Source organism: Molothrus aeneus, chromosome 22 (assembly GCF_037042795.1).
Source record: "Molothrus aeneus isolate 106 chromosome 22, BPBGC_Maene_1.0, whole genome shotgun sequence".
NCBI lineage: Eukaryota > Metazoa > Chordata > Aves > Passeriformes > Icteridae > Molothrus > Molothrus aeneus.
This window is the reverse complement of record NC_089667.1, coordinates 619,848-639,905: the sequence shown is the minus strand read 5'-3', so window position 1 is coordinate 639,905 and position 20,058 is coordinate 619,848. Positions and strand designations below refer to the sequence as shown.

At 42.9% G+C, this 20,058-nt stretch overlaps 1 protein-coding gene across 1 annotated transcript in view; it reads right to left on the bottom strand.

Annotated features, from left to right (window-relative positions):
• Window positions 1-17,549, bottom strand: part of ARHGAP32 (Rho GTPase activating protein 32) — a 239,445-nt gene extending 221,896 nt beyond the window's left edge. Inside the window, exon 1 of the mRNA XM_066564578.1 lies at window positions 17,444-17,549. The gene's annotated coding sequence lies outside the window, so the exon portion shown is untranslated. The remainder of the gene's footprint in view (window positions 1-17,443) is intronic.
• Between the last annotated feature and the right edge of the window lie 2,509 nt (window positions 17,550-20,058).

Sequence of the window (20,058 nt, the reverse complement as noted above, 5' to 3'; positions counted from 1 at the left end):
AAAGAAACAACAGTGATCATCAACAGCCATGAAAAGTGAAAAAATCCTTTTAAAAATGATCTCCAAAAGGCAGATAACTATGAAATCCCCTGGGGGGAGATTAAATAGATAAATAAACTGATAAACAACACTATTTGCAGCATCTTGCTTGCCATGCCAAAGATTTTCCGGTCCTAACACATCTCCATTTACACTTGGGAGTGTTTTTTTCCAAGACTTCAGTGACTGGAATTCCCTCGAAAAGTTTTCCCATGCTGACCTCTATTCCAGTACTTGGGAGACCTTGGAAGCACTACACTGTTGAGTGTTGGTTTTACCAGATGCTGCTGTTTCTTCCTAAATGCTGAACAATTTCAAACCCATTTGAAGTCAGCAGGAGCATGACTGCAGGAAAGACACAAAGAAATTGAAATTAATACTGAACTCAATGCTGCTGCTGCTGGCCCAACATGACAGAAGTAGCTGGAACTTATTTCCTGGACTTCTCACGATGGTCTGGGGTATTGCTAACCCAGAGAGGTCTGGCAGAATTGGGTTAAGAAGTGCCAGCATGGGGGAACAGCAAGATCACTCACTGAAGCTGAAATAACTTAACATGGCTTAATACCATAACCAAACAGTGGGGGAGTATCAAACCACTGGGGGAAAGAGTTAAAAATTATATTAAGTAATAAATTTAAGTTTTCTTTTCTTTGTTAAAAGAAAAATACCTGCAACAAACCACAACTTCTAATCACCTAATATAAACTCTAAAAATAAGTCTACCCAGAGTTAAAGAAAAAACAAAAACCACCACAGATGCAGAAGAAATGAGACAGATGGTGACTCTTACAGAGGAGAACATTCGTGCTGAACAAACATAAATATGTTTTTGGTCAATAATATTTAAACTGTCAAAAACAGCACAGTTAAAGATTACTTATTCAAAGATTCAACCCCTTCCACTGTCCCTACAATTCTGTAATTCAGAAATATTGTTGATAACATTCAGAAGACAGATACACTCAACAGGTAAATCATATTTAAAGGCCACTCACCTTGATAGGTGTCTGCTCAGCAACAGCAATTCTTAAACATATTTTTCATTTTAAATAGTGATTGTACACCACAGGGGTGTCATGGTACAGACCAGGCTTGAACCGTGCAGGGCATGTGCAGGATTGCTGCACCCAAAATATGCACTCTCCCATTTCATCACCTATGAAAACACACTGCTCAGTTCTTCAAAGGACAGCAGCACAAATCCACTCAAAGTTAACCAGAAGAGATTCAGAGATTTGCACAAGAAATTTTTAAAAAAGCAAAACCCAAACAGTTGCCTCAATTCTATGCTGCACACCTGCCCCTCTAAAGCTGGCAATATAAAGTAGCAGCCCTACATTTTTAATTATCATAAAATAAAATTGCTTCAATAAAAGCACTTCAGGAATCTCTATTTGAACTTGATTAAAAAACAAGCCAGCCACAGGCAAGTGATTTATTTGTTCAGAAGCTGATTTTGGAGCATGTTGTAGAAACACTTTACATGGGTCTCAATTGGTCAGTCTTGCTATAAATTAAGAATATCAGATGAAAACCAGTTTATCTTTTGGCTAAATAGGAAGTTATTAAGGAAATTTGTCTCGTCAGTCATTCGCTTTTCCTGCTCCTCTTGCTTCAAAGTAATATTCAGGGCTATTTAAGGCAACAGTGAGTTTGAGGAGATGTCAAACCCCCACACATCAAAGGACACACAAACATTACCGCTCTGCCAACATTTCCTCCAAAGGATGGACATCAAGGCTGAGGAAAGGTTTATTATTGCCACTTCAGAAAGATTCATCCCCATTTCCAAAATATGGTCATTTAATCTTCCCTTTCTACACTAGGAAGAGAAAAAAAAGCAACCTAAAAATATTCTAATAACATGGCTAAATAAATAAATAATTTGAAATTAAAAATAACATTAAGTTCATTTGACAATCCTTTTTTTTAACCTTCAGAAAGGTTTCTTTTCAGAACCTTAGGAAAATGTTCAAATTCAGCCTTCAGGTTCTGCTGAAGCAAAGCAGCACATGCTGCAGTTTTACAAAAAAATATCTCGAGGGAAGTGAATGAGACACCTCCACCACACTTTAGTAAAACACACAGAATCTGATACATCCTGAAAAATGTTACAGCAATGAAGGAAAGGCAGGGACAGAGGTCCAGGGCTGCACCATCCAGCTGGGTCACAGCTGTGCCCCTGGCCAGCAGTTGGTGCCTCATGGTTGATGAACACTATGGAGTCAGAACTGAAACTCAAGGAAACTGGCTTTGCAAGCAGGTACCAACTGGAACTGGGTCTGGTGAACCTCAAACACATTTCTTTCCTGCTGACACCTTAAATTGGCTTGTCCATTGGCTTGGAGGCAGCTGGAGCCTTGATGAAATCCCCCCCTCATGGACAGAAAGCCCGGGGGTTTAGGCACTGGCACACCTGGATGTTTTAATGATCTCCGTGCTGTGGGGCCAGCAGGGTCCCCGTGACATTTACATCACAAAGAGATCCCCTCAACACCAGTAGCACTGAGACAGTGGCCCTTATGGCCACTGGCAGGCGGATTTTCCCTCTTTTTGGAATGGCTGAGCTGTGAGCTCAGGATCTCTTCCATTTGGTGTGTGATTTTCCACCTCCACTGAATCCCAAGATCCTGTAGAGAACATCTACAGACAGGACAAGGAGTAGACTACCAGACTGATGACACTACAATATTCATGCAGGCAGGGAACTCTTTGATACCACAATCAGCTGATTTTACTATAGCACCAGGTTTTTAAGCACATAACTTTCAGTATGCAGGGTAACACAGTCAAACTTACCTCAAAACACTGACAATCTTCCTGATTACCAACAAAAAGGTGTCATTTGGCGAACTTAGGCTAGCACAAAGTGCCACTGGGAGAGAAGGGGAACATGTAAGGCATGCTGGTTTATGTCTCCATGAAGGCATGCAGTTGTGTTTACATTTTAAGCTTATTTAAATGTATGGCCTCTGTAAGCAAAACCAGCTCTCCTTTAAATGCTTTCACAAGGATGTTTTATCTACTTAAGAAAGCCTCCAAAAGTTGTCTTCTGTATTTTAAGCATCAGACTAGATACATATGTTGCCTCCTCCTTACTGTACAGTTCTGACATCCTTAATCTCTTCTGCATCTTATAAACACTGGTTTGAAGAAACAAACTTCTAAATGACAAATCCAGACAGATTTTTCTGTTTAGAATCTCTTAATCTTTGCAAAGCTTCCAATAAGTAGAGAATACTTTTTTCTGTTGTGTGAAAGAGCCTCACATCACAAAGAACTTAATAATCTAAGTAAAAACCCTTTTCCTTTACATGCTGCTTACCATTTACATTGAAAATATTACAAATACCATCATTTTGCATCCTGGAATGAGATTCTCTATCTGTATAGCTGGGATAGAGTGGAAACACAGAAAGCTGATGGAGGCTGGACCTTCACTTCAAAATTTTCTACCACCTTAATATTTAAGCAGCATCTGTAGTAGTCTATACAGGTTTATTGCTTAGAGCTTTGACCACCATTTCCTTATGACTCAGGGAAAAAAAGGAAAAGAAACAGGCAGAATTGTATAGGTGAGGAATGGGGGAGGAGAAACATTTATTGCTTTCTCTCTGCAGGAATGTTCACAAGGTGACTGTGCAGAGGGAAGTGGCACAGATGCTGACACTGTTTTAGGAGGATGTAGACCCACACTTCAATCAGAATGTTCACAGTGAGACTGGAGGAGGTGAAAGTAGAGCTGGAGCAGAGGAAACATTCTCAAAGTGTTTGTATACATTCCTAATTTCTCTTTCTGTAAAATTGCAGCCTCTGCTAGAGAAATGACACTAATATAAGCCAGAAAGATGGAAACAAGCTCAGAAAAACACAAACCATTCTACATCTCCCTGTATATTTCAGGTCCTCTTTTCATCTCTCTTTTCTGTAAATCTGCACTTGAGCATTTGTTTCACTTCTGTTCATGTTCTTAAGATATGCAGTTCTGCATATAAAAAAAACTTTCAGTATTTGTCGAAAAAGCAATAATATAAAAGCAAATAAACATCTTTAGTATCTTCACTCAATACCTACACAGGCCCAGCTGAAAGAAAGCAAACCCACCAGCAACTTCCATGGTATCAAAAGTTATCTCGGCCCTGAAAAGCCGAGAGCATTTTTCTCCCTTTGAAGCCTTTTTATTTCAACATCTCCCACCAGGGCAAAAAGGACTGATGTACTCTTCCAGAAACTCCATCATCTCAAAGCTCCATTTGCCCAAGTTTTAAGATAATAATTTTGTCCCCTATTACTTTTTTCTTCTTCCTCTACAAACCAGATTTTTAACAAAAAAATGGAACCTCTTGATATCATTTCTTCATCTTCACTAACACCGTTTCAAAAGTTTGCTACTCCGGGGGAGAAGCAGGATGACTTGGAAAGAAGATGTTACACCAGGCTGTATAAGCATTTTTTTCAGTCCAGTAGTTGGCCTGGCTTCCATTTCCACATCATAGCAAGGTCTGAGACCTTGGAGGCTACAGGTAAAAAGCTACAAGATTTACAAGTGCTTGATGCTACTGAGACCCTCAGCCCTTGAAACTCTAAAATCTATTTATAGAATAAAAACAAGGAAGAAAACAGTCACAAACAGATGGGACAAGCTGAATAAAAGGAAGGTGTAAATTAACTTGGCCAGGGCAACATTGGAAGATGTCTACAAGTAGTTAATAGAGTTAAACGTTTAAAAAAGAAAATCATTTCCCTCTAAGTTCAGACTCTGAGGTGGTAAATAGCACCGTATGCCACACCATATGTCAGTCAGCAAACAACCTTCACAAATCATCTCTCAAAAACCATTCTCCCAATCGTCTGGATTTCCCCACAAGCAGGAACAAGCAGTGACACAAGAAAATCCACGCACTGTCCGTGCATTAATCCTTTCAAAGATCAGGCAAATACAGGGCAGGATTTCAGGGCTGAGAAAGTGTCAATTTACTCCACAAAGAACCAGTGCCACTGATCGAGCAGAGTTAAGACCACACTCACTGAACCCTCACAATACTCCCATTGGAAACAAAGACTATTTCTTCACCCCTGTCCTAAGTGACAAGAACAACCCAAGTTCTTTGGAGTTTCTGGTCTGTTGGACTTGCTGAGCTCAAGAGCTGCTGAGCCAACTCGAGAAAATCCACACAGCGCTTCCCTGAGTTTTACAAGGCCTGCTGTATGGATTTGAATGCCACACAGATTAGTCTGATTTGGAAGATGCAGCATTTGGGGAAAGAACAAGTTGCCGATGAATTTATTTAGAAAAATTAAATATAACAGTGAAAACTTTCAAATCTACATACACTTTCTAGCCCTTTATATACAGCACTTTGTCTAGCAATGTGCTAATAAAATTTCAGGCAAGAATTAAAAGGCTTAGAAGTGAATACTTTAACTCATCTATCCATGCCTATGAAGTAACACGTCAAATACCTCCATCTTCATTTCTAAAAGTCCTTATTGGGTAGGTAAACTATCAGCAACGCTAATGGGGAATGAGATTTTTCTTCATTTTAAAAAGGTATGAGTGTCACCAGTCCCAGAAGCTGGCTCTGGTGTGCAGCATGAGGAATGCCTAGCTGGGAGGGAAGAAAAGACCTTTCCCAGGAGACACACACGAGAGTGCAGGAGCACTACATGTGTATGCACACAATTAGGGCCAGAAATTAGTTCAAGGAGGCATGAAAACCGTACAGCAAACAACTCCTGGGTCTTACTGTCATCTCACTGAAACTGCTATTTGCATAAATAGCTTTAAAAACTTGTGAAAGGTAGGCAAGTTAAATAATTGCGGTCATTTTTAACCAGAAGCATTTCAGCAGTGTGTGCTTCAGAAAGGCAGATCTCTGCCTGTCCCAAAGCATATGCCATGGGATTTCACTTATCCATTATCAGACACAGCTGGTCCAGCACCATGTGTTGTTCAGCAATCAAAACCCTCCTTATTGTCACAGTACCTGGGAAACTAAAATACACAAATTCTTTTCCAACTTGTTTGTTGATGTTTAATTTATCCCTCTTAGCACCTCTAAGGAGCCTCCAGAAATGAGGTTACAAAGTCAGAGAAGGAAGACCTAGAGAAGATTTTACCTCTCATGCATTGTATGGGTTATGAGGTTGCAGTTCTGTAACGAGGATATATTCTGCCCTCTGTTAAATCACAATTTGATGCTCTGATGTATCAAAAATGTGGAAGAAAAGCACGCATAAACCCAACAGAGTTAAACACATTATTTGCAGAATTTTGTTAATAAAAATTTCAACAGCATTTAGAACAGAAATTAGACTTGATAGTTCAGAACTCTTGAAACTTCTCACAGCTTTTCCATTTGGACATTTTATTTGCACCTTGTATTCAAAACAAAGTGCAGTATCAATATGGACCCTTGAGTCAGCCTAAGTCACTGCATTTCTAATGAATTTTAAAAAGACATTTAAACACTTCACAGATTTCTCCTGGGAACCCATGGGCCAAACAATTGGCTCAGCAGGGGATGCTGAAAAGACCTTCACCCCAGGAGTGCTGGGAGCATCATCCTGCCAGGTTTCTCCAGGATGACAAGGTCACCAGGTGAAGCGCACCAGGCTTTTCTGGTGTTTGGCTCCAGGATTCTGCTGACTTTACTCTTCATGCTGAGGAATCCTTCAGACCTGTTTAATGGGTTGTCAGCTTTCTGCTTCACTAGCCAGTCCCATGTTCATTCCTCATGCAAATTGGTGCAACCTCCAGCAGAAATTACAACGTCAAAGCATTCACAGAGCTCAGTACAAAAACATCAGTTAGGGGCTACTCGTGATTTTGAAGCATCCCAGTTTCTGAAAAGGTAGTTTGAGTTTACACAGTACTGAACAAAACATTAAACATTCTGCCCTTGGGTCTGTTATGTCAGAAGCAAACACAGATGTGAACACTTTGATACACCTCTGCCTTTCTCCTGACAGTCCATGTTTTGGGTTCCTTATCTGCAGCAGTAACCAGTTCTCAATGAACTCCCTCCTGCTGTTGGTGAGAAAAATGCATATGTGGTCTGGATCCCACTGGTCACACATTTCAAGAGTTTACATTATAATTCCTTCTGAACTGTTTCTTCAGGTGAGTTGAACAGTCTCAGTTCATTCTGCCATTCCTATTTTATTCCCCAAATGTAGGGCAATGTACTGTCTAAATCTGTCCTGAAACACCAATCAGCAATTACCTTGGGAAAGCCTTGAAAATCAACATCTACATTAATTCCTCTTCTTCTCCTTTTTTAAATACAAATAATTAGGACAATTAGGGAAGGTAAACTGAGAGACACTTTCTATGTATTTATGATAGACGCTTTCAAAGACTTACATACTTTTATTTTCTACCTTGTCACACCAAAGTTGCGACCCAGCCTTTCTGAAGTGCAGTTTTCCATACCTGCTCCCACACAACAGCACTAACACAAACCTTCTGCACTTTCCTGCCTACAGGAATATTCAACAGGGAAATTCCAACATGCATATGCATAAGTTAACACTCAGTTGGAAATCCAAAATAATTTAAAGAACTGCAGTTTTTTGTGTATTCAAATTTTTCTGAAATTTTAACACATAAATGAGAAAAGCAACACAGCCTCCAGAAGCAGCCAAAGCTCCCAGTGCCAAGAATCTCTGAGCAATTGTCCCAGCTGACCCTGACAATGTGGCCCAGAGCAAACCCTCCAACATCTCCATGCTAAGGAGCTCCTTGTCCTAAAGGGTAGGGAGTATTTTGAAGTCTCTCACAGGAGTATTATGAAGATTAATTAAGGTCTGAGCAGTGCTTTGAAGATCAAAACTGCTATGCTGTTATTTATTATTAAAGAACAACAAAGTGCATTCTTGTTGTCTGTAATTCAACTTCAGAGAAAACAGTGGACGAGCCCATGTTCAAGTGCATAAATTAATTCTCCCTGCCCCAACAAGCTGTGATTTGTATAACTGCATTTTTAGCCACCAAAACCCCATCAGAAAGTCTATACTCATCCTTTGAAATATTTTAAAGGCCTGAAGGAATATAACCAATACAGTTTCTCTTCTGATTCTTTTCAAGGATAAGCTTTTCCTATCAGATATTTCTGCCTCAGTTCAGCAATGCCTTTTACCCTATCAGGAGCCCTTGGATTAACATTAGACATATACTAAAGTGCTTTGCTAAATCAGTTCAACACCTATTTTGGATGTTTGCATTCAAAAAGAGGAATGAGAACAACTGTATGACAGGCTGGGTAATTTTTTTTTGTTGTTTTTTGGGGAGGTGGAGGAAATCACAAGTATTCAAGTATTTTGGAGCTCTACTTTTTTCACAGGTTTTCCCATCAGAAAATGATTAATCTCCTTTATAGATTAGTATTTCACAATCAAAGTATTTCACAAAAATACTGAATGCTGAAAAATACACAGAAATAATCCATTGCACAGTGTATGACTAACTTATACTTCCTTCTAATGCATGCACAGATACAATTTGAAAATACTTACTAGAAATGTTCCTTATTTCAACTATAATTGTAACCTTAAAACATGGGATCACGTGTATTTTGGCAGCATGTCCACACAAAAAACCACAAATTTTAGTATTAAGAATTTTAAAAACAGAATTAAAAGTTGTGAATAACTACTCTCAAGCCTTGCCACCACAGCCCTGTATTCCTGATTTTACTCACTCAGCTCTCCACCATCCCAGCACTGGGCTGTAGCAGTGTAAATATTTAAAGCAAACAAGGATTAGGAGCTGTTGGACCGCAAGGGTGGTGAGCAGAAAATTGGTGTAACTGGGCAGCTCCTGCCACCCTTCCACTGCAGACACTGCTGAGAAAGGGCCCAGTGTCTGCAGGATGCTGAGCACCTCCCCAGTGTGTCAGCCCCCATCACCCATCACAGGAAATACTTACATTTCATTGGATTACTTTTGGCTCTCTTCCCATTACCTTAGTCTGCACTACAATTCTGCAGCACATTCTTATTAACAACACGGATACCAGATTGTGAACTTCTGTACTTTTTCAACTGCTTTCAGGAGCAAGTTGAGTTATATTTAGCAGCCATATGGCATCCCTCCTCCACACGTTTGCTAGAGATAAGAACTGACAAATGAAGTTTTCTAAGACACCAATCTATATGTTTTAATTTCCAGTTTTAATCATAGATGTTAACTGTGGTTTAATTGTTAACCCTGGCAGTTGCCAAACAGGAAATGCAAAGAGTACCTCTAGCAAGGGATGCAATCACAGAACTAAGTTTTCTTGCAATCTACATGAAACTGTTAAGAATGGTCCTAAGCTGTATTCCAGACAGTTACATTCTTCTAAAATTAATACAATATGGCTACATAACTGAATAGCCACGGGTGTATTGGCTTCCTTATGCAATTGGCAATTGTTCTGTGTATGGGTGACTGAACAGAGGTTACTGGAGCAGCTCAAGCTGCTGCATATCTTAACAGGGGAGAAAGTCAAGAGCACAGTGACAACCAATTCATATCCCATAAAGAACTTCAAAGACAAGGGCAACCACCACAAAGTTTTCCCATGCTCCTGGGAACCAGGTTTACAAAGCCGAATCTCCCCACAGCCCAGCCTAATTTCACAGAAACTGCAGCCAGAGGTTAGAAAGAGATCAACAGTTTTAAGAACAAAGACAAGACGTTTGAGAGCTGCTGTCATTCAGGACAGCTGAAATGGCAGGCTGAACATATGACAAGGATCTACAACAGCCTCACCCTGAGTGCCACCCCATGTGTACATCCCTCAGGGAAAAGGAAAAAGGGGTGAAGAACTGGAGGCCCCTGATAATTTGAAAGAAATTGATTTGTTTTTCCTCTCTAGCAGCAAGAGGAATCACTGCTTAAAATACTTATCTGTATGGCTATGATCAGCCAGATCATACCCAATGGCTAACTCTTCTTTCTGGTAACTGGAGTTTTCCCAATTCCTTCTGTGTCTTTCTGGGAACCAGGTAGCAGGGAACACCCGGAGAAAAGCTCTCACTCAGGTGGCTGCAGCCACAAACATCACCTGGCTGCAAACTGGTCTGAAGCATCCTGTCCAAGGGTGACTGCACAAAGACAACCAGATTCCAGATCTTATTCCATGCCTCCACTTGTTTTGCACCTAATTCAATTCTTAAGGGGCAAACCCAGCTTCTCCCTTCTGTCCAAAGAACTGCAGAGCAGCACAGAGTGTTTCTCCAGCAGGGGAAAGAGGGACAGACACACACATTACATGCATGCCTGAGCACACTTATGAGCTGCGTGTTTAGGATGAGAAATACAAATGAACAACTCTGTTTCTTCCAGCTGGTGTGTTATGTTCACTACTCAAGGAAAAATAATAAACCCTCAATACTGGGTTTCTCTCCCTCTGCATGAAGCAATTTGGAGAATCTGTTCATCCAGTGTAGCCCATCCTCTGCTTAAGCCTTGTAAAATTCATGAAGGTGAACGATAAGGCACAAATCGCTGCCTGCAGCAGAACCTTCACGCTGGACAATCCACTGGAGACCCAATGTGCCAGTCAACACATTTTGCAAAGAAGTAACAATTTCTTCAGAACACTGATAATTCCCTACCCTCTTCCTTGAGGAGACAGCCACCAGGGAATGAAAAATAATTGTGAAGTCAGAACAACACCAGGAAGCAGGGGAAACAAATTGCTTCACACGCCAGAATCTCTAGCACAGAACATTTGGGAGAGAACATAGTGTTTAAGGTTGCAATCAATCATTCAATTTCTCCCAAAAAAGAGAGCACACACACTCATTTGTTCAAAGCTTGCCTTGGTGAAAAAAAAGGTAAGAATAACCATCCCAGCATGCTTGATTGCTTGATTATCAAATCAGAGTTCAGTGGGAAGAATAAGTAAGGGAGTCTTCCAATTAACCAACTTTAACCAACTTTTTCTTTTTTTTTTTTTTTTTTGCTTTAAATGCAGTCATTGAACACTGCTGGAGAAAGTTGTCGGGAAAAGCAAATCCCTGGTCTTCTGGCAGTTTTTCCCGTTCCTGAACAATTCCTCCTTCAGATGCACAGCCACAAGGGTTCAAAGGTCCCCGCAGCCTTTGTTCTCAGTTCCAGAGTGGTTACAAACAAACTTTTGTTCCTGTTTCTTCAATGAAATAAGCTGCAGCAGTTACCAATGACTGAACTTTACGTCTGAAGCTTGCCTTGTGCATCATGCAACAGGACGACTATGGAATCTCATTTACACTTAAAAAATAAGTTACCAGAACTTTTGCTGAAATAAAAATCAAGTACTCCTTTGTGATTCAACCTCCAGTGAACATATTACACCTCTGCAGATTCCTAGAAGCGAGGAAGGAGGAACGCACTCTGGTTTACAGATTGTGCCAAAGAATTTTTTTTTGTTTATCAGAATATTCATAGCTATTGCTCATTCATTTGCGAGTTTTACAAAAAAACTACATTTTATATTTTAGTACAAAAGTAGTACCATCATCCATACATTATAAATACACATATAAGCATTAACAACAAATCATGATACCCAAACAGCAATTTTCATTTCTATCCCAGAAGAGTGTAAGGGATAAGATGATAATCATAAGGGCATGTTATGGAAAGCAGCTACTGAAATGTATTCATAGTCCGTGAAAAGTTGATTTGCAAATTGTTGATGAAATTTGTAAAGATTCCACCACAATGTATCTGGTGCTATGTAAATTTGGGGGAAAGAACCAGCAAGGTGCCTTATGAAGCAAGATAATAGCCTTTTTGAAGTCAAAATAAATTTTAAAAACTACTGAAATCACCCTGTTAAAAGACTGATTGTTCCCAGAAGGCAGGAGCTAATTCTCTAGAGATGCTTCTTGTAAAACACAAACACAAAAGGCCTGGCACAAGGTTGCTATTATGAAATCTAATGAAGACATTCATGAATCATAACAAGGAGGAAAAGGGTAAATATCAGCAAACACTCATAGACTCTTGCAGCAATTAATATTGTGCACAAACAGGGTTGTCCAACTACTTTCTTCATAATAACCACTCTTATGCCTAAGTAAGTCTGTAAGAATATGGCAAAATTATAACATTTAGATCTGGAAAATGTCTTCGTTTTAGGTTGGCACCAAAAAACCAAACTGTTTTCAAAACACCAAGCACTGCATCTTCTCTTTTTCCCTAGAGAACTCACAGACACCTTGAACATCCTGAGTATCAAGGCCAGAAAGTTCATTGCCCAAATGCCAGGAAACATTGTTACTGAAATTAAAGGAAGGAAAAAAAGCACAGCAACTTAACTTTAATATTTTAATAGAAATTTTTTTAGTCAGTAATAAGTATGTCTCAGATAACAAAATACACAGAGAATTAAATATGTCTTTCTGTAAGAAGCAAGAATTTTCAAACCACACATAACCTAACACCTTGCCATCAAAGGTATTTTTGAGAAAACTGATTTTCCTAATCTCCCAATAAGGGGTGACAAAGCTTTTAGCAAACCACCTTTCATCCATGTATCTTAAAAGCAATTCACCCATTGGAAGAGCTGCCACCAGAAGACCTAAGCCCACAACTGTGGCTCACCAAGTGTCTCTCCATCCAACAGAAAACCTCAAGGATATTTAAGCATTTAATTTTACCCTGAAATCTACAGGAAGCCAGGCTCCAAAGTGCTTGCAGTCCTGGTTCAATGAATTAATGGTGGAAATTGGAGAAACTCCAGTCCCTCTCTGATTCTTAATGAGTTATAATGGATACACCAAAAATCAATGTATTCTACCTACAAACATCAGTGCTGAGATGAGGGCAGGCAAAAACCCCAGGCACATTAGGGACGGGATGGAGGAGCAGCAATTGCAGCTTCTTCATCAGCAAAACTGAGATGACCAAGAGGGTGAATGATTCCTTGATCGGTAACAGATGCACAGCTATTGTTGCTTCAACCACTGACCTCATACCACCATGTCAGGACACAATCAAAATGTTGCAACATAGCTACTGAAATAAGACTGAAAGACTATCAAGTTGCCTACAACAACTATTTTAAGAAGTGGAGATACATTTTATTTTCTAAACCATGGGTTAAAAGCTGCTAAGCCATATTCTCTTAGATTATTAAGAGATGACACTATGAACTGCAGAAGTACATATGCGTAACTTAAGCACAGAGCAAGAACATCCCCTGAATGGTAACTTCAGTGTCAATCATCACCTGACAATACTAAATACATGGAAATCGTGAGCATGATGAGAGTTAACACTGGGTTTAATCATAAAGCAAGACAATAGCATGAGGAAGCGCATCCGTGGCACATTTACCAACCTGATTACAGTAAACCTGGTAGCATTGGTTTATCAGCTTAACCAATCAGCAGGTAATTAACTGTGCATTTAACAACTAGGTAGTAAAGTTTCTTTCCAGGGAAAATCAGATTGGAAAAGTCAACAGCAGCTTAAACACGATTAAGTTCCTGTTCCACTGCTGGCAAAGCAAATCCAATTTACTAAATAGTTTAAAGGGCGGTTTTTAATTATTTTGCACACTTCCAAAGAATCGAACATTACACACAAATATGGATAAGCGGATCTACTGCAGTGAGCACAGACCTCAGAACCACAAAACACCACTGAAATAAACACCCAGAGACTTCTTAACGTGCTTAAGAGCCCCAGCACTTTGCACTGCAGAAACCCCATATATTATTAGGGATATTATACAAGACAGAGGCCACAAAGAGCTGCAGTTTCCTGTTCTGTGCAACAAAATCCTAACTTGGAGCATCTCCTTCAGACTTCTCCAGTAGCTCATATTTCTAAAGCAATCTTGGAAAGCCAATATACAACAAGGAATTCTTGTGAGTGAGATTTACATCTTTTACCTGGTTTCTAGTGACACACACACCTCCCTAGGAACATGCACAAACTACTCAACAATCTATACATAACTTAAATCTTTTTCACTGCAGGAATTGAGGGCTCGCAGACTGTGTGGGAGAAACACAGCAAGGCACACAGAAAAACAGAACAAGAATTCAAATGAGCAACTCAGTTTTGCTACCTTCCTACACTTCTTACCCATCACAATAATTAAAAATTGAAAACTGATGTTTTCCAACTTTAATTCAGCAGCAAAGATAACAACTTTTCAGCTACAACATGGATTTACAAAAATAAAACCTAAGCAAAGCCAACAATCCCCCTCAAAATTAATATTGAAGAGAAACAGTTTCAGCCAAACCGGGTTAGAATTGCTAAATTACTCCTGACCTGCAGCATCACATCCTCGAGTTATGCGATTCTCCAAATTCTCGTTGGCTGGAAAGCCTTATCTGCATAACAATAAGTACCAAAAATGGCTTCTCTTTAGTGTTCTCGATGTGCTCTCCCCTCCTCTCCAACAGAGCTCAGCCAGCCTGCTGAGAAGATTAGCATAAGAATAGAAATCACTGGGAAAATCCACATGCTCCGACTGCCCAGACTTGTTGACCTGCCTCACCCCAAATATCAAAATGGCTGGTTTTTCCAAGGAAAGCTGTTATGGACTTTAAAAGTTGATAAACACTGCAATCTGTTTCTCTTTTATTGCAATATCAGACATCCCAAGAGCAGCTACCAGAGCCGAACAGTAACACAGAACCACCTCCACTCCTGGAAACACAGATTCACAACCTGCTCAAGTTCAAATTCCTGCACGAGTCTGATGGGGAAGAACGGCTCTGTCAGGATCCTTCTCAGCTTGGACCTACCTGGCCCATCATCAAACCCATACAAGCAGCAAGCTCATCAGCCTTGCTGGTACACAATGCTGCTGCTGCACAGCAAAGGCTGAAACCAGATCCAGGAGCTGCAGGTGAGGAGCATACCTGGGAGAGGACCAGGCCCATGGACACCACACCTGGCAGAGGCCATCCGTGTTCACAGTCCCATGGGACCGATTTGGTTCTGCAGCCAAAATTTACAAATTTACCTACATCTTCTTCCCTTTCTGTCCTTACCCTGAGAGACAATAGCTCTTGCCTTGGCCACAGCCACTGGAATCAGAACTACTGCAAAGATAAGAATACTTTGAGGAAATGCAAATGAAAATAATCCCCTAGCTCATGAAAAAGCCAACAAGTTCCTCTTATTGGCGGAGTGCAGTTCACAAAGGCCAAGGGAACCCTCAATTCTTCTCTCCTACAAAAACTATTCTAGCCATAATAAAGTATTAAAAACATAATTTATTTTTGGAAATATGGACATTGGGATCCTGCAAAACACACTGAGCTTTTGTACAAACATATTACTGTATTTGATGTGTTTGTTTTGAAATGGGGGAAGTTGACTAGAATCATCCCCATAATGCGGTCTGACACTTCATGCAAAACAATGCATTCAGACAGCAAAATGACATTTCCTTTTCAGAAGTTCACAAAAGAACCAGAAGCCCGGGGGAAAACGGCCAAAGTAGCACTATTCCCCTTTTTTGTTGGATTTCCTCCACTCCCTCTGGGATCTTCTCTCCAGGCAGTAAGTCACCACTGGAGTCATCCCCCTTAAACTGAACATGATGATCATCATTCCCCTCGCTTTGCATTACAGAAAACAGATTGTTAAGGGCTGTGATCCTGATATTTCACAACCCAGCAGCAGCAATTGATACAAAACCACTGCAACATCCAGCTACAGACTGAATACAAAACCCAAAAACTAAAGCAGTTCCCGGATGATATTTCTGCTGACTTGCCTCAGATGTATTTGTCGAGTTTCTGAAGAAACAAAGACCACTTCAAAAAAACAAACTCCAGATTAAGACCACACGCTGAAAGACTGGCCAATAATTTGCTTCTGGCAATAGACTAATATTTCTTCTGTGCATTATACATGCCATTTATACCACAGTAACACTTTCAGTTCTGTTTCCCTAAGTAACAGGTTTTGCATTTTGCCAGACTGACCCCATTTCCCCCCACTTTATTATCTCTACCACCATATGCTCTCAAATGACTAGAATTTTGATTCTTGCAGCTGGCTCCAGTGTATTCAAACACTACACACCCATCAGCTCCACATGCACGCACCCGAGTACGGCTCTGAGCAGTTTCATGAAAACAAACCAGTCCAAGCACAAGAACTATTTACTGCTCTTTTATCATAAAGATTATCTAATATTTTACTTACCAGTCAAAATAAATTGTGCACTCAAGGCTAACCTGATTTTAGGAGAGAAGACATCTGTGCAGTGGGAAAAAAACCGCATGTTCTCAATAAGCACATGCAGGATATTTGTCCCTATGCTGCAGAAGCTCCAACCTCAAACACTTGAAATAGATTTTAAGAGTCCTGGAAATTAACTCATTCAGTTAATTTCAAAGAAGAGTGTCTGCTCACCTTTGGATTACACACTTACAGCTGTTCCTTGAAATTAAATGGCATATTTTAAGCTTCTACCTTGTTGCCTTTCCACCTATTCCTCTCAATTACATTCTTCCCAGTGCCAGGACCAACAAACACAACAAACTGGGCACCCACGGAGCCTGTCCAAGCCTCTGTCCAAAGTGCTGTTTTCTGCACAATCTCACGTGGAAAGGACAGAGAAGGAACAAAAACTGACTCGTTCCCTTCACCTCCAAACAACCCAGCAGCCCTCGGTCAGGTCTGGAACAGCCGTTTGCCACAGTAGACAGATTCCCAAGGGAGAACAAGATGGGACACACGGTTTGCAGAAAAAACAGCACCACAGGTGAGTACACACGTACGAATTTCAAAGGTTCATTTACCTTTTTCCCAAGCTGCCATTGCTCACTCAGAGCCCAGAAGTGTTATGGATCCGTCCCTATAGACCTCACTCCGGCATCCACCGCTCACCTCCTTCTGCAACGAGGAGGTTGCGGGAAGCTCCCCGAGCTCATTTGGATAAACCACCTCCGCGAGCACACGTAGCACCTGTTGGGCGCTGCTCACACCGTCCCTGGCCAGGACACGAGCCCTGCGTGCCCGCAGCAGCCGCACAAAGGGCAGCAGGACAATGGAGCCGGCACAAAGCCGCGTCCCCGCGCCGAGCCCCACGCGGGGATGGCACGCATGGGCTGAAATGCCCATTATCCCTCCTTGACAGTGATTGTTCCCCGGCCACAGGAGAATTCGCCCACCTGGGGACCCCCGGCGACACGGGCGGAGCTCCAGGAGCGGGAAAGGGGAGCCCCGGGACGAACAAAACCCCGCCACGACAAACCCACGAATGCTTTTATTCGGGATTTTGTCCTTTTTCTCTCCCGCCCATGGCGACAGAGGCCGCGGCGCGCGCCCCATCACCCACCCCAGCGCCGCCCTCACGACCTGCAGGGCGCTATCGCGACACTATCGCGACCGCCGGTGCTATGCCGACCTGTCCCCTCAGCCCTCCCCTCTGCTGGCCGCGCTCACCTCGCTCCGCCGCCGCGGGGCCGCGCCCCGACCGCCGCTCAGCAGCCCCGTCCCGCCGCCCGCAGCGCCATGGCCGCGGCCGCCGCAGGTAAGGAGGAGCCGCCGGGAAGGGGCGGCAAGGGCCCGGCAAGGGGGATCCGCGTCCGGCACACGCCCCCTGCTCGGGGCTCAGGGACGGGCGGCGGGGCCCATGCGCGCTGCTGCTGCCGCCGGCTCCGCCCCGACGCCGGGAAGGGCGGGCGTGAGGCGGCGGCCGAGGGAGGGAGGGAGAGAGGGACGGAGGGAGAGAAAAGGAGATGGAGGGGGTGATAAGTGGATGAAGGGAGGGATGATGGGGCCGGAGGATGGCGCGGTGTTGGGGTGGCCGTGAGGGGGACGCGGAGGAAGGAGCTCAGGATGCCGGCTCGGGCTGGCAGGGCAGCGTGTCCCTTTCTACCACCCCCTGGCAGGAGGCTGTAGCCTGCTGAGGGTCGGGCTCTGCCCCCAGGGAACAACGACGGGATGAGAGCACATAGGCTTAACCTGCCCCATTGGAGGTTTAGGTCCGGCATCAGAAGGAATTCCTTCACCGAATGGGTGATTAGATGTTGGAAGGGGCTGGCTGCCCAGGGAGGTGGTGGAGTCCCTGTTTCTGGTGCTGTCCAAGGAGTGACTGGAAGTGGCACTCAGCTGGGCTGGGTAACAAGGTGGGGATCGGTCACAGGGTGGACTCGATGGTCTCAGAGGTGTTTTCCAACCGAAATGACTCTGGGATTCCAGGACCAAAGCCACCAGAGCTGGGCTGCTGGTGATGGGGAAGGTGTGGGTCTGGGCACAGGGAAATGTTTTTTCCTCAGTGTGGGAAAGCACTGTCAGGTGTGCCTGGTTTAGGGCCAGGAGAAGAGGGGGAGGGTGTGAGAAGCTGAGCAGGACTGTGAAGGTTCTGGGGTTATTTCACAGAATCCCACGATGGCTGAGGCTGGAGGGGACCACAGAGGATCGTCAGATTCTAGGTCTCCTCTCCAGCAGGGCCATCCCAGAGTACAGAGCACAGGATTGTGTCCAGTGGGTTCTGGAATATCTCCAGTGAGGGACACTCCGTACCCTCTCTGGACAATCTGTTCAGTGTTTGATGACTGCACAGGGCAGAAGTTCTTCCTCGTGGTCAGCTGGAACTTCCCATGCATGAGTTCCTGCCTGTTCCTCTTGTCCGGTTGCTGGGTACCATGGAGCAGAGCCTGGTCCATCTTCTTAGCACCCCTTCTTTCTATATTTATACACATTGATGAGGTACATTTGGGGTTCAGGGATGCGGAAAGTGCTGGGGCTAATCCAGAGGCAGGAGAAGGGATGGAGCTGGCAGGGCCTGCAGTGGCTCTGTGTGTGCTGTAGTGAGGCCAGAGCTGCTCCTGTCACAGGATGGTGGGGTTGGAAGGGACCTCTGGAGATCATCTGGACCAACCCCCCCACCAAGACAGGATCACCTGGAGCAAGTGACACAGGAACATGTCCAGGATGGGTTTTGAATGTCTTGAGTATGCAGAAACTCACCAAAGATGTCCTGAAGTTTGTGTGTTTTTTACTGTGTCTAAGGCACACACCCTTTCTAAGGGGAGGGGTCCCAGCCAGAAGAGATGTACCAGGTAGTTGCCTCCACCACGACCCTCCCACCTCACTGTGCTAGTGCAAGACCAAGAAAGGTGTTTTACTGCAGTCACATGCAGACATGTTTATCTGTGGACAGGCCACTTGCACACCCTGTTCACAATGCAAAACTTTCCCCTCTAGTTGAGCTGATTTTATTAAACCTGTATGGGACAGTGTTGCTTTATCAGTAAAAGTTAATTCACACTTTAAAGTGAGGTTTAAGTACTAACCCCAAACTCCTTCCTCCAGGTAAGTGCCTCTGTGAATGCAAGGACCTGCTGTGCTGTAGTAGAGGATCTTTTGGATAGAGCCATTACCTGCGTGTTGTGTTTCGATGGCTGACCCTAAACCACTTCATAATGTGCTTTACTGTTTCATTAGCATGGCCAGGAACACACGACTCGATCTTGCTGTCAGTAGGAGATGTGGAAACCCCTCCCTGATAATTATAGCATTTGGTGACCGCAGAGCTTACAAGTCTGATTGCTGGTGTTGTTTACTCCTCCAGCAGTAGCACTGCAAGGCAGTTAACCTGGGAGCACTCCTGGCCTTTGGCCAGGGCCCAGGGCCATGGGGTGCAGAACATGGAGAGGGGGTGTGGATCATGCACCTGGCATTCACAGAGAGCTGGGGGAAGGCTGTGCCTGGGCTTAGCCACATTTGCATTGCAAAAGCAAATATGAAATGGCCCGGTTGATACATTTTCAGAAATGTTCTAAATGAAAGGCATAATTGAAACTGTTCTGCAAGCTGGATTTGATGCATTCTGGTTTTCATTCTACCTGTGAAACACTGTAAAGGAAGTATATAATCTACATTAGGCCTGTGGTGATCCTAGCTACCCGGAGTGTTTGGATAAATGATACCACTGCTTGCGAATGTATTGGGTGACCAAGGAAGGCAAGCCTAGGCATGCAGAAATTCCAAATTGTGAGTTTTAATTTAAAGGATTTGAAGAATTTCTAGTTGTTGTGATGAAACTTTTCAGA